This window comes from Leptonychotes weddellii, chromosome 2 (assembly GCF_054177405.1).
Source record: "Leptonychotes weddellii isolate Sample4059 chromosome 2, ASM5417740v2, whole genome shotgun sequence".
NCBI lineage: Eukaryota > Metazoa > Chordata > Mammalia > Carnivora > Phocidae > Leptonychotes > Leptonychotes weddellii.
This window is the reverse complement of record NC_138370.1, coordinates 111,959,030-111,971,324: the sequence shown is the minus strand read 5'-3', so window position 1 is coordinate 111,971,324 and position 12,295 is coordinate 111,959,030. Positions and strand designations below refer to the sequence as shown.

At 34.1% G+C, this 12,295-nt stretch overlaps 1 protein-coding gene across 8 annotated transcripts in view; it reads left to right on the top strand.

Annotated features, from left to right (window-relative positions):
* The window catches only part of CCSER1 (coiled-coil serine rich protein 1), a 474,700-nt gene that overhangs the window by 58,960 nt on the left and 403,445 nt on the right, over positions 1-12,295 (top strand). The window lies entirely within an intron of this gene.

Sequence of the window (12,295 nt, the reverse complement as noted above, 5' to 3'; positions counted from 1 at the left end):
CATGCTCAATGGCTGGCAGTTCTTGTTATTAATGTACTTGTTAGTCTGAACTTTACTGGTGGTAGTTATTTATGTAAATACCTCAGTTATGTATATCACATCTTATTTGTCATACTTTAAATAATGAGAGGTTTGGACTTCATGGTGTTTTGAATTTCCCCAGCTTTAAAATCTGTGATTCATTAAAATCTGCATTCTGATAAACAACTTGTCCTGTGCATAAACACAGTTGACCAAATAAATATGGAATTTATTGAATTGTAGAATATTTGATCTCATTTTTGTGGTCTTAATTGATCTATTACTTTATGACCTGTCAATCCCTGTGGATAACTGGAAAGTCAAAGTTTAATAGATTGTTTAAATAAAGCACACTTTTGTTTTTCAGATACTGAAAATAAAACAAAACTTGGAAGCTCTGACCTTATTAACTAATCCAAGAACAGAGCAGAAAAACACTTATATATAGCATAAGAGGCAATAATTATTATAGTCTTAGGATAATCTTAGTAACTTGGTTACTCTTCTGAAGAAAATCTAGAAATAGTTTTTCGAAGTGTACTGTGTTTTTCTGTGGGTTTTAAGAACGTAGGAAATGTTTCCACATAAAATACAGGAAAGATTAATGTCTATATGGTCAATCTGACAAAGGAGGCAAGAATATAACAGTAGGGAAAAGACAGCCTCTTCAATAAATGGTGATGGAAAAACTGGACAGCTACATGCAAAAGAATGAAACTGGACTGCTTTCTTAGAGCATACACAAATATAAACTTAAAATAGATTAAAGACCTAAATGTAAGACCTGAAATCATAAAACTCCTAGAATACATAGGCAGTAAACTCTTGGGCGTTAGCCTTAGCAGTATTTTTTTGTCTCTCCAGGCAAGGAAAAGAAAAGCAAAAATAAACGTTTGAGAATACATCAAACTAAAAAGCTTCTGCACAGCAAAGGAAGTTATCAATAAAACGAAAGGCAACTTGAATGGGAGAAGATATTTGCAAATGGTATATCTCATAAGGGGTTAGTATTCAAAATATGTAAAGGACCCAGCATCAAAAACCCCCACAAATAATCTGATTAAAATTGGCTGAGGAACTGAATAGATATTTTTCCAAAGAAGACATACAGATGACCAACAGACACATGGAAAGTTGATTAATATTACTAATTATCAGGGAAATGAAAATCAAAACCACAGTGAAATATCACTTCATACCAATTAAAATGTCAAGTATCAAAAAGATAAAAATGACATATATTGGTGAGGATGTGGAGTAAAGGGTACTCTTGTGCACTGTTGGTGGGAATGTAACTGTGGTGCAGCCACTTTGGAAAACACTGGAGGTTCCTGAAAAAAAAAAAAAACAAAAATAGAAATAACATAATATCCAGTAATTCCACTACAATGGGATATTTACCTGAAGAAAATGAGAACTAGTTAGAAAAGATACATGCACCCCGTGTTTGTTGCAGTAATAAGCCAAAATATGGAAGCAGCTGAAGTGTCCATCAATAGATGATAAAGAAGATGTGGTATATATACACAATGGACTGTTATTTAGCCATAAAAAAGAATGCAATCTTGCCATTTGTGACAATATGGATGGTCATTATATTAGAGGGTATTATCCTTAGTGAAATGAATCAAAGACAAATGACATATGATTTCATTTACATGTGGAAAGTAAAAAAAAAACAAATGAACAAACAACAACAACCCAGGAACACACTCATAAATAGAATGGGCTGTTGGTTGCTAGAGGGGGTAGAGGGATGGAGGGATGGGTAAAATGGATGAAGGAGATTTAGAGGTACGAACTTACAGTTATAAAATAGTAAGTCACCAGGATGAAAAGCACAGCATAGGGATTATAGTCAGTGATACTGAAATAGCTCTGTATGGGGACAGACGGTAACTACACTTACTGTGGTGAGCATTTTGTAATATATATGATTGTTGAAACACTATTTTATACACCTGAAACTAACATAATATTGTATGTCAACTCTACTTCAATTAAAAAAAAAACAAAAAAAACAAAAACAGGAAAGGTCGAAATAAAGAACTCTGCTTGCATTGTCTACATAATTGCCTTAAAATTATCAATAAACTATCCAAATCAAGTAACTTTTAGCCAGATTTTAGGTGTATGTCTTTTAAAATAACTTATAGCCATATCTGCCACAATTTAATAAAAGGGAAGCTTTAAATAAGTAATTTTAGCCCACTCTTATACATTCAATTGTTCAAGCAGTAGTATATAAAGTGTTTGAATATTTGAAGTAACTTTTTTTTAGGGGAAACAGTGAAATATGAGTTACTGTAATAGATAGGTTTGGTGCTGTCATAAATAGAAACAGATTTAAAAAACAAACAACTCTATACCACAAATTATTTTTGACCCTTGTTTTTGCAAATCGAGCCTTATATTGAGTCTAGCTTGAAATTGCGGTGAACTTTATCTTGGTGAATTTCAACTCTAGAAAGATTCGGCTTTTGCAGAAAACTTCAATTCACCATCCACAGTCAGTGCTAAAAAAGATTCTTACCTTTAAATTTCAAAAGAACTCTTTAAAATCAATCATGTAAGACACCTTTTGATGGTAATGTACAAACCCATCAGTCCAAAAAGGACTTCTTTGGAAAAAATGAAGAATCAATAGATTCTTTTCAGAAATATCTGTCCACAATGCTTTGCGTGAACAGGATAGTTTTACTAGCATAAATGCCTTGAATCTTTTAGATTATTCTGATTTTTCCACTTATTGTGACTATCTTTAGGTTATCTTTAGTTTGGTTACAACTTTAAACCAATTTTTTTCAAGACTTCTCTTTCATTTGTGAAAGAACAAATTGTTGGTCTTTTTACTAATCTCTATCTACCTTTAAGTTTCCTGAGAGTATGTGATACACAGAAATTCAGAGATAGTCTTGAGCTTTTGTAAGGAACCCATTTCTGTGTCTTCTGAAAGCAATCTTTACGTTTATAAATATTGATTCTGAAATATGTTTGTAGTTTTGATTTTCTCTTCCGAGATTTCTAAACTTAAAATACTTACAAAAGAAAACTGTGACAGAAAACTTAATCAAAATATCATGAGCCAAATCCATAAATATTTTAATATTTTGTTAATATTAGATCAGAAGAATTAATTGAGAGACTGCATTAGACTTCTACTTGTTATTTTCCTTTTCTTCAAATAAGGAACACCTAAAAGCTATGGTAATATTTGCTGAAAATCCTGTTTAATCATTCAGTTATTCCTTTTGTTTCCCCCCAAAGTGTTATCTAACCTCAGTCTGATAAAAGTCACTGTAAGTGCTACCATGATAATAATTTGTTGAAATGAACAATTTTTCTAACTATGTAATAGGACAGATTTTTTTTTTAATTTATTTATTAGAGAGAGAGAGAGTGAGAGAGAGAGCGCAAGAGGGGTAGAGTTAGAGGGAGAAGCAGACTCCCCGCCGAGCAGGGAGCCCAATGTGGGACTCGATCCCGGGACTCCGGGATCATGACCTGAGCCGAAGGCAGTCGCTTAACCAACTGAGCCACCCAGGCGCCCAGGACAGATTTTTTTTTAATGAGAGGGGAGGGTGGGGCAGAGGCAGAGGGAGAGAGAGAATCTTAAGCGGGCTCCATGCCCAGCGGGGCTTGATCTCATGACTGTGAGATCATGACCTGAGCTAAAATCAAGTGTAGGATACTTAACTCACTAAGCCACCCAGGTGTCCCAATAGAACAGATTATTTTATAATTAAAAATTTATGCAAATCCAACTGTGCATAACTAGCTTTTCCAGCCCTTTCCTTTCCCTCTTTTCTGAAGAAAAGTAAAACTGATTCAACAACAACAAATAAAATGTGTGAGGGAGACTTTGGGGAATCAGTGCTTAATTCTTTTGGTATGATATTTTCTCTTAAACACTGAAATAATTTCAAATATACTAAATGATAGTAGGCAAGGCTTTGGTTTCCAAGAATCTTAACTACTAGTATCTATTCTTTGTCAAACATAAAGGTTGAGTTGGTATAAGACACTACATTTTGTCTAGTTTGGAATATTCTTGGCTCCTATATAAATGAAAGTCCTCTTGGTGTGCCTGGGTGGCTCAGTCATTAAGCATCTGCCTTTGGCTCAGGTCATGATCCCAGGGTCCTGGGATCGAGCCCCACATCGGGCTCCCTACTCCGCGGGAAGCCTGCTTCTCCCTCTCCCATTCCCCCTGCTTGTGTTCCCTCTCTCGCTGTGTCTCTCTCTGTCAAATAAATAAATAAAATATTTAAAAAAAATAAATGAAAGTCCTCTTTGTGTTTTTCCCATACCCAAGTTGCTTTGCTCTTGAAAACTGTTAGAATTGTTCATTTTCGTTTTTAAAAACAGTGATAGTTTTGGAGCATGGCACTTTTTGAATTTGTATGTGTGTATTAGCCACAGAGTAGACCCCTCACAATGTTGCTACAGTTTCCTCTTTCTCATATAATGGGATGTAATTGTTTTGAGTTTTATTTTTAAAAAATTAAAAGCAATAGCAAGGCAGAATGTTTTCAGAACCATAGGATCATCAAGTCCTAGCATTTGTAAAATTTTTGAGCTTGGGTTGCAGTTGATTTTTATTTTTTTCACATTTGTTTATAGCAATCATAATAATTACCCTATGTTGAAAATCTTGATGTTATGGTCTCCTTACATATATTATTTCTAATGCTTATAAACCTTGATGTGAGATTTACTTCTTACAGGAAAACAATCCTAGCTTCACGTAAGTAATTTGCCCGATATCACATAGTAAGTTGGAAGAGTTAGGTTCAAATTCATGGTGTCTGACTTCAATGCAGAATTTTTCCCATTATGTTACTAACTCTTCCCCTGCGCCCCCACCTGGACACACACACACACACACACACACACACACACACACACACACGTCCTGATTGCGGGTATGGCCTGATCCCCAGCACTCAGTCCCCACACGGCTGAAGCCACGATGGCATATTGTGGTATCTCCGTCTCACAGTCCGTGTCTAGGACCATCCCATATTGTGGTATCTCCGTCTCACAGTCCATGTCTAGGACCATCCCACACCTAAATATTTTCTCAAACAGAACCTCCTTACCCTATATTTAATTCCTTCTGACACTGCCCCCCTAAATTCTGTTGAGGATTATATAATTGATAATGGCTAACCATATTATTTTTTCTAGATATCATATCACTATTTACAAAGGAATTTGTAATACTTTAAACCAGAATAAGTGGGTATACAAATGTCTTGATACTTATCTGAGGTCTTTTTAAATTTCAGGATTCTTCCAGCAACTAGAAAATCATACGATCAGCAGGGAAGCCCACTTTGCTTACAAACAAAGGGCACTCTAGAACCTTCAACACTTATTGCTACATAGTTATGGTAATTCCTTAGGAAACAAGTATGATTGCAGTTTATTATTAGTTTAAATATTGCTAAGTGCATTAATAAAAACTTGGGAAGGAATTTTTTTACGTGGTACTGTATTACCGAACTATAGAAATGATCCCTGAATGTATAGTCTATGTGGTACTATATTACCAAGAGACCATATAAAATGAATTTACTTATCTAATATCCTTAAGTATAGTTGACTTTTCTTCGTTGAGGATTATTGTTTCACTATTTATGTAGCTCCTCCTGCATGCCATGTATGATTGTGCTTCCTATAAATATAGAAATAAGAAATATTAGAATTTCACAGTCTATGGGGAAAATCAGCAATTTTTATTTAACATTTATACTAAAATTTTTACTTCAAATGAGTAAAAGGTTTAGAAATAAGAGTCTGTAACTCCCTCCATACCCTGTCTGGGAATGTGAGAAAGAGATTTCACAAAAATCCCTCAATTTTTCTCAACATGTCAGTTCTTAGGGTACATGATATGTTTGAGAGTTGCAGGAACAGCTTTGGCTATGCCACTCACTTACTATTCTTAAGTAAATGTACAAAGTAAACTCTAATTTCAGAACTAACTTACTAATTAAAATAAATTATTCAACATATACTTGATGTAATAAAGCAAATTTATGTGTATTCATATTAAACTTTTCTAGGTTCTGTATAGATTGTGGGCACCTGCTCCAAAGAAGCATGCTGTAGAGTTAAGGAAAAGAAATTAGCTGAAGTTATTATATAATTAGCACAGAATATTATATAATTGAAAGAATGGGTGGTACAGATTTGAGTTGTTCAATAGAAGTATAATGCAAACTACGTATGTGATTTTAAGTTTTCTAGTAGCCATATTTAAAAAAGAAACAGGTGGAATTAACTTTAATAATAAATTTATTTAACTTATATCTGAAGTAGTATTTCTACTGAGACATGTTTTTTAAAACCAAATCTTTGAAATCATTGTGTGTTTACACTTACACACATCTCAACTTGCACTAGCCACATTTAAAGTGCCCATAGCCGTATATGGCCATTGGCTGCTATATTGGACTTGCTCGATAAGATTGGCATTCCAGTGGTTCAAAGAAAGTTTAGATCAAACAAGAATGGAGGTGTATAGAATATGTAAAACTTTTTTTGAGTCGTGAAAATTAAGCAAAATTTATGTAGATAGGAGGAAAGAATATCTAATGAGGAATGCTAAATTTTGAAACATAACTTACTGAAAATTATCATAGTAGTTCCAGCTGTTGAGCAGATTACCATTTTATAATCTACTTCATATTACTATTCAGGGAGATCAGTATACAGTTTAAGGAGTATAATGGCCAACTCATTATTTTTATTGTGCTTTCTAAGAAACATTAAACAAAATATTTCCAAAGCAGCATTCAGTTGAATAGTAATTTTTTAAAGATATTATGTAGAAATAGAAATTTTTGGTTTAAATACATGTCAAAAATGAAATAACTCTGTTTGGTGATTCACAGTGAACTTGGAAATGAACCTTTTTAATTTTGCTTATTTCAGTCTTCCTAAACTTGCTGGACTAAAAGCGGTCCTGTTTTCATGGCACCACTGTTAATATCTATGGATCTGGTGTCCCACGAACATATGCTTGGGAGTACTTGCTGTAATGTATTTTCTATTTTCAAGTCTCTGTGAGATGTATATGAACACTATTTTATTACTACTTCTGGAATTTAAGAATACTTTAATGATATCTTTCTAATTACATAGTCAATCTGTCACTTTTAGTTAGATGATGACATTTATTCATTTATTCACTGCAATTACTACCTATCTTCTCATGTATGGAAATGCATTTTTCGTGAACCACAGCTGCTTATGTGATTTCTAATGACTCATGTAAATTGATAAATGATAGGCACAATACTTTCTTTGTATCTCATTAAATATTCGGCAGTTAAAAGGTCCAGGAATATTTGCAATCTGTGTTTGATTATCCACTGATTTTTAACTGATTTTGAAAAAATTACAGGGACTCTAAATTTTTCATTATTGTTTTTTTTTAAAGTGCTTAATTAACACTGTCAAAGTCTTTACCTGCAGTTTGTTTCCAAAAAACCTATGATACCTATAGATATCCTTTTACAGACACAGAGGATAAAATTATTTGCCACATGACTCTGCTTTAAGTATTTAATCATTTATGACAAAGTAGTTGATTTTTCTTATTTATGTGTTGTTTTTGTTAGGCTTCGTATTGACAATAAATGAAAATATTTGCTTGACAAATTTCAGGTCTTATTTTTTTTTGTCCTTCCAAAAGATGCCCAGAGGGCTACTTATACATAAGAAATGGGGCCTATTACAGTGACTTTTTGTAAAGAGTCTTCTATTCCTTTATTGCCTCCCTTCACTGTATAAAGAAGTTATAAAGGATGATCTACAGAAACAGGTAGCTGTGTGGATATGGAAAAGAGCAGACACCACTAGGTGGCTGAAGTGGGGGAAACTCAGAGCCAAACCTAGCACAAGGGAGTACCCTCTTCAAAATAGATAGGGATCTGGACAAAAGAAACCAAATTTCAGCAGTGAGCAGCAGAGTGGGGCAGACAGTGGAGGGGCAGAATCCAATAGTATCCAGCTCTAAGGTTAAGGAGGTGATAAACCATATCACCTTCTCTTGCATGGAGTGGAAGTCTGGCCATGCATCTCTTTGAACTGCATATGTCCTGACTACCTGCGGGGTTCATGATGCAAAAAACCCTCAACCTTTAAGAAATATAATATAATATAATATAATATAATATAATATAATATAATATAATATAATATAATATATAACATCACATCACATCACATCACATCACAATGCCAGCTTTTCCATTCATCTAGACATTGGGACTTTAAAGTAGTTCTAATTTTATTTAAGAATAATGGAATGTACAATCACTTATATTTTCAGTGAGTATGATATTACATTTTGAAGTTCACTTTTCCTTTATTTTGGGGCCAATTGAATCCTCAGGACTTCCCTCCAAACTAAATTTCTCCAAATGATTAACTTCATTGTGTTTGTTTATTGTTTAAAAAAATTTTTTTTGCATTAAAAAAAAAAATGGGCACCTGGGTGGCTCAGTTGGTTAAGCGACTGCCTTTGGCTCAGGTCATGATCCTGGAGTCCCGGGATTGAGTCCCGCATCGGGCTCCCTGCTCGGCGGGGAGTCTGCTTCTCCCTCTGACCCTCCCCCCTCTCATGTGCTTTCTCTCTCTCATTAAAAAAAAAAAATTTTTTTTTTGGTATACACATTGGGAATCTTTTTTTAAAAAAAGGTTTATTTATTTGAGAGAGAGAGAGAAAGAAAGTGTAAGCAGGGGGAGGGTCAAAGGAAGAGGGAGAGGGGAAGCAGACTCCCTGCTGAGCATGGAGCCCAATGTGGGGCTTGATCTCAAGACCCTGAAATCATGACCTGAGCTGAAACCAAGAGTTGGTTGCTTCACAGACTGATTCACCCAGCTGCCTCGAGAATTAATCTTTCTCAGTTATTGTTAAAGGTCTACCAGGCTTTTTTTTTTTTTTTAAATTTTTCCCCTCTAAGAATGAGTAAAACTATCTCTATAGCATTTCTTTTTGTTTTGTTTTTGTTTTGTTTTTGTTTGCACAGTACTTTACTCAATTTTAATGCCTCCTCATCAGTTTGTGTGATATTAAAATTGTTGTAGTCTTTCTCAGCCAGTATCTTGCTGGAGTTTTTTTGTCCTAATTTAAACATAGAAAAAAAATTAGAGTTCCTCTTACTACTAACGTGGGAATTCCTTCTTTGCCTTTGCATGCTGTTTGCACTCTGTTTTCAATAGCCCAAGAAACATTTATGTAGGTGAAAGGTCTTCTGTTAAAAAGAAGGAAATTAAGCAGCCATTTTCCATTTCCTTCTTTGACCTGCACCTGCAAGCAAGTGGTCTATAATTTAGTCTTTTCTGTTTACATTGTTTTAAAAGAATCAGTTATTTTTTAGCAAATTTACCTTTTTGAAAAATCCACCCAAAAATAATGAAAAATTAGTGCTTTAAAATTGTGCATATACCATGTGGTTTCTTAAATTGAATTTGTAAAGTTTAAACAGTTGCCTTCATCTGCATTGCTTACAGCTCATTTCTGTATGTAGTTTCAGGTATTCTGCTGTCATTGCTAATAAAATTAAATAGTATGGGGCGCCTGGGTGGCTTAGTCGCTTAATCATCTGCCGTCGGCTCAGGTCATGATCTCCAGGTCCTGGGATTGAGCCCCACTGGGCTTCCTGCTAAGCAGGGAGTCTGCTTCTCTCTCTGTCTCCCTCTATCACTCCTTACTGCTCGTTCTCTCTCTCTCTCAAATAAATAAATAAAATCTTCAAAAAAATTAAATAGTATATAAATAAATAGTATATAAACAATCTCAAAGATTGTTTAATTTTGTTAGGAAGTAGTTTTGATCAATATAGAATATTTTAAATTATTTAAAACATTTCATTATACTAAGCTTTAGTTAATGGTCAAAAGGTAAAGGATGTAAAATTACTAAAGTTGCTTTTGTGGAGTTCAGATGCATACGAAGAATTAAATTTAGCAGAGAAGTGATATTCAAATCCCGTTGACGCTGTGAAAGTAAATCATTTGGTTTCATATAAACAGTATTTAAATAAGCCTTCCAGAACCTTTCATGATCTTCATAAATAATGAGAAATATACACATACATCTATTAACAATTGTATAGCTTCCCTTTCTCAATTTTCTTTTTATATATTCAGTTGCTAAATAAACATAATTATTTAAATAATATGTTCTAGGACTGAAATATTTTAATTTTTAATTCTATTATTGATTGCTGTTAAAATAGTTGTTTTACACAGTCATGCTATTATATGACTTCGTTAGCATTATGATAATTATATTGTCTTGTGAGAGAGATGTATTTTTTTTAATTTAAATTGTTTTGTGTGTATTCTCATACATTCAACATTTTACACTTCCCTTAAATGTTGACTAATTGTTAAAAAAAACCAGTTTCGTAGACATTTTCTTTTGTATAACAATATAAGAATGGCTAGGAATTTAGTAGCTGTTCTGTACATCAGTGGAATAAAAATAAACTTCTTTAAGAATTCTTTTAAACTGTTCCTAGAAAAAATAAGAGCGTTTGAAATCTGTGTGCTGCAAGATGAACAGATCAATTCTTCTTTCAATCCTGTAAGCCTAGAAATTTGTGAGTTTCTATAATCCCTCTTGTACTTTTAACCATTTATGAGTCATATTTCTGTTGTTGATGCTTTTTGGTTGAGCCATGCCAGGGTAGTCCTGCACCATTCAAACATCACTGGTTTCACTGCAGTTCCAGGGAGGGAGAATGATTGCATGGTTGGTACACTTACATTTTAAGTGCCTAACAATGGAGATTCTTGATTGTTGCTCCAAGAGCTACTGTTTTGACTATGGCATCCTCGTATGAATCCCTTGTATTCTGTTAGATACTGTTAATGCATTAAAATTGTGCATATAGCACGTGGTTTCTTAAATTGAATTCATAAAGTTTGAAGAAGAAAGAAAATCACTAAGGCCAGGCCAGATTTAAGAAGAGGGCAGGTTGACTCTGCCTCCAAATGGGGAAAGTGACAAGATCACATTGGAAGGGATGTTGGGATGGGATATTAATCTGCCACAATATGCTACTCTAAGAATCTTGAATTTCATTCTCCAGGTGATTGAGAATTATTGAATAATATTAAGTGGAGGGAAACACAGAGTACTTCTTTATTGAGATAGATTCCTTCCAGTAATTTACCTAATTTATCTTGATGAAATGCCACATTTAAACTCAGCTATCAACTACAGGTCAGTCCTTTGGCTATTTGAATACAATTCTCATAAAATATCTGCTTTTGTTCAATTAAAAAATTTTAAGATGTATCAGCAAATTGGCTATCTTCCTCTGGAGATGCTTTGTTTATAAAACTTTAAACAAAGGATCTTATATATATAGTCCAGAGATTTAAAAATTACCGTAAGATATTGTCATTTTTTTTAAGTTGGTTCCATGCCCTGTGTGGGGCTTGAAGTCACAACCTGAAGACCAAGAATTGCATGCTCTACCGACTGAGCCAGCCAGGTACCCTGTCATTTTGAAATCCTAAATATTCATCGCAAAGTGCCCAAGTGTCAAGTATTAGTCAAAAAGCACCTGTATTTGTTTGGGTTGACACATATGTCAGTATACAAATTAGTTGTGTTTATTTATATTTAAATTGAAGTATAATTAATATACATTGTTATATTACTTTCAGATGCATGATACAGTAATTCAGCAAATCTATACATTAGTCAGTACTTTATCAAGATAAGTATATTCTTGATCCCCTTTATCTATATTACCCTCCCCCTACCCACCCTCCCTTTGGCAACCACCAGCTTGTTTTCTCTATTTAAGAGTCAGTTGTTTTTTGTCTGTCTCTTATTTTCTTTCTTTTTAATTTTATTATGTTATGTTAGTCACCAGACATTACATCATTAGTTTTTGATGTAGTGTTCCATGATTCATTGTTTGTGTATAACACCCAGTGCTCCATTCAATACGTGCCCTCCTTAATACCCATCACCAGGCTAACCCATCCTCCCACCCCCCTCCCCTCTAAAACCCTTAGTTTGTTTCTCAGAGTCCATAGTCTCTCATGCTTCATTTCCTCCTCCGATTTGCCCAGCTTTATTTTTCCCTTACTACTATCTTCTTTTGTTTATTTTTTTTTAACATATAATGTATTATTTGTTTCAGAGGTACAGGTCTGTGATTCATTAGTCTTACACAAGTCACAACGCTCACCATAGCACATACCCTCCCCAGTGTCCATCACCCAGCCACCCCAT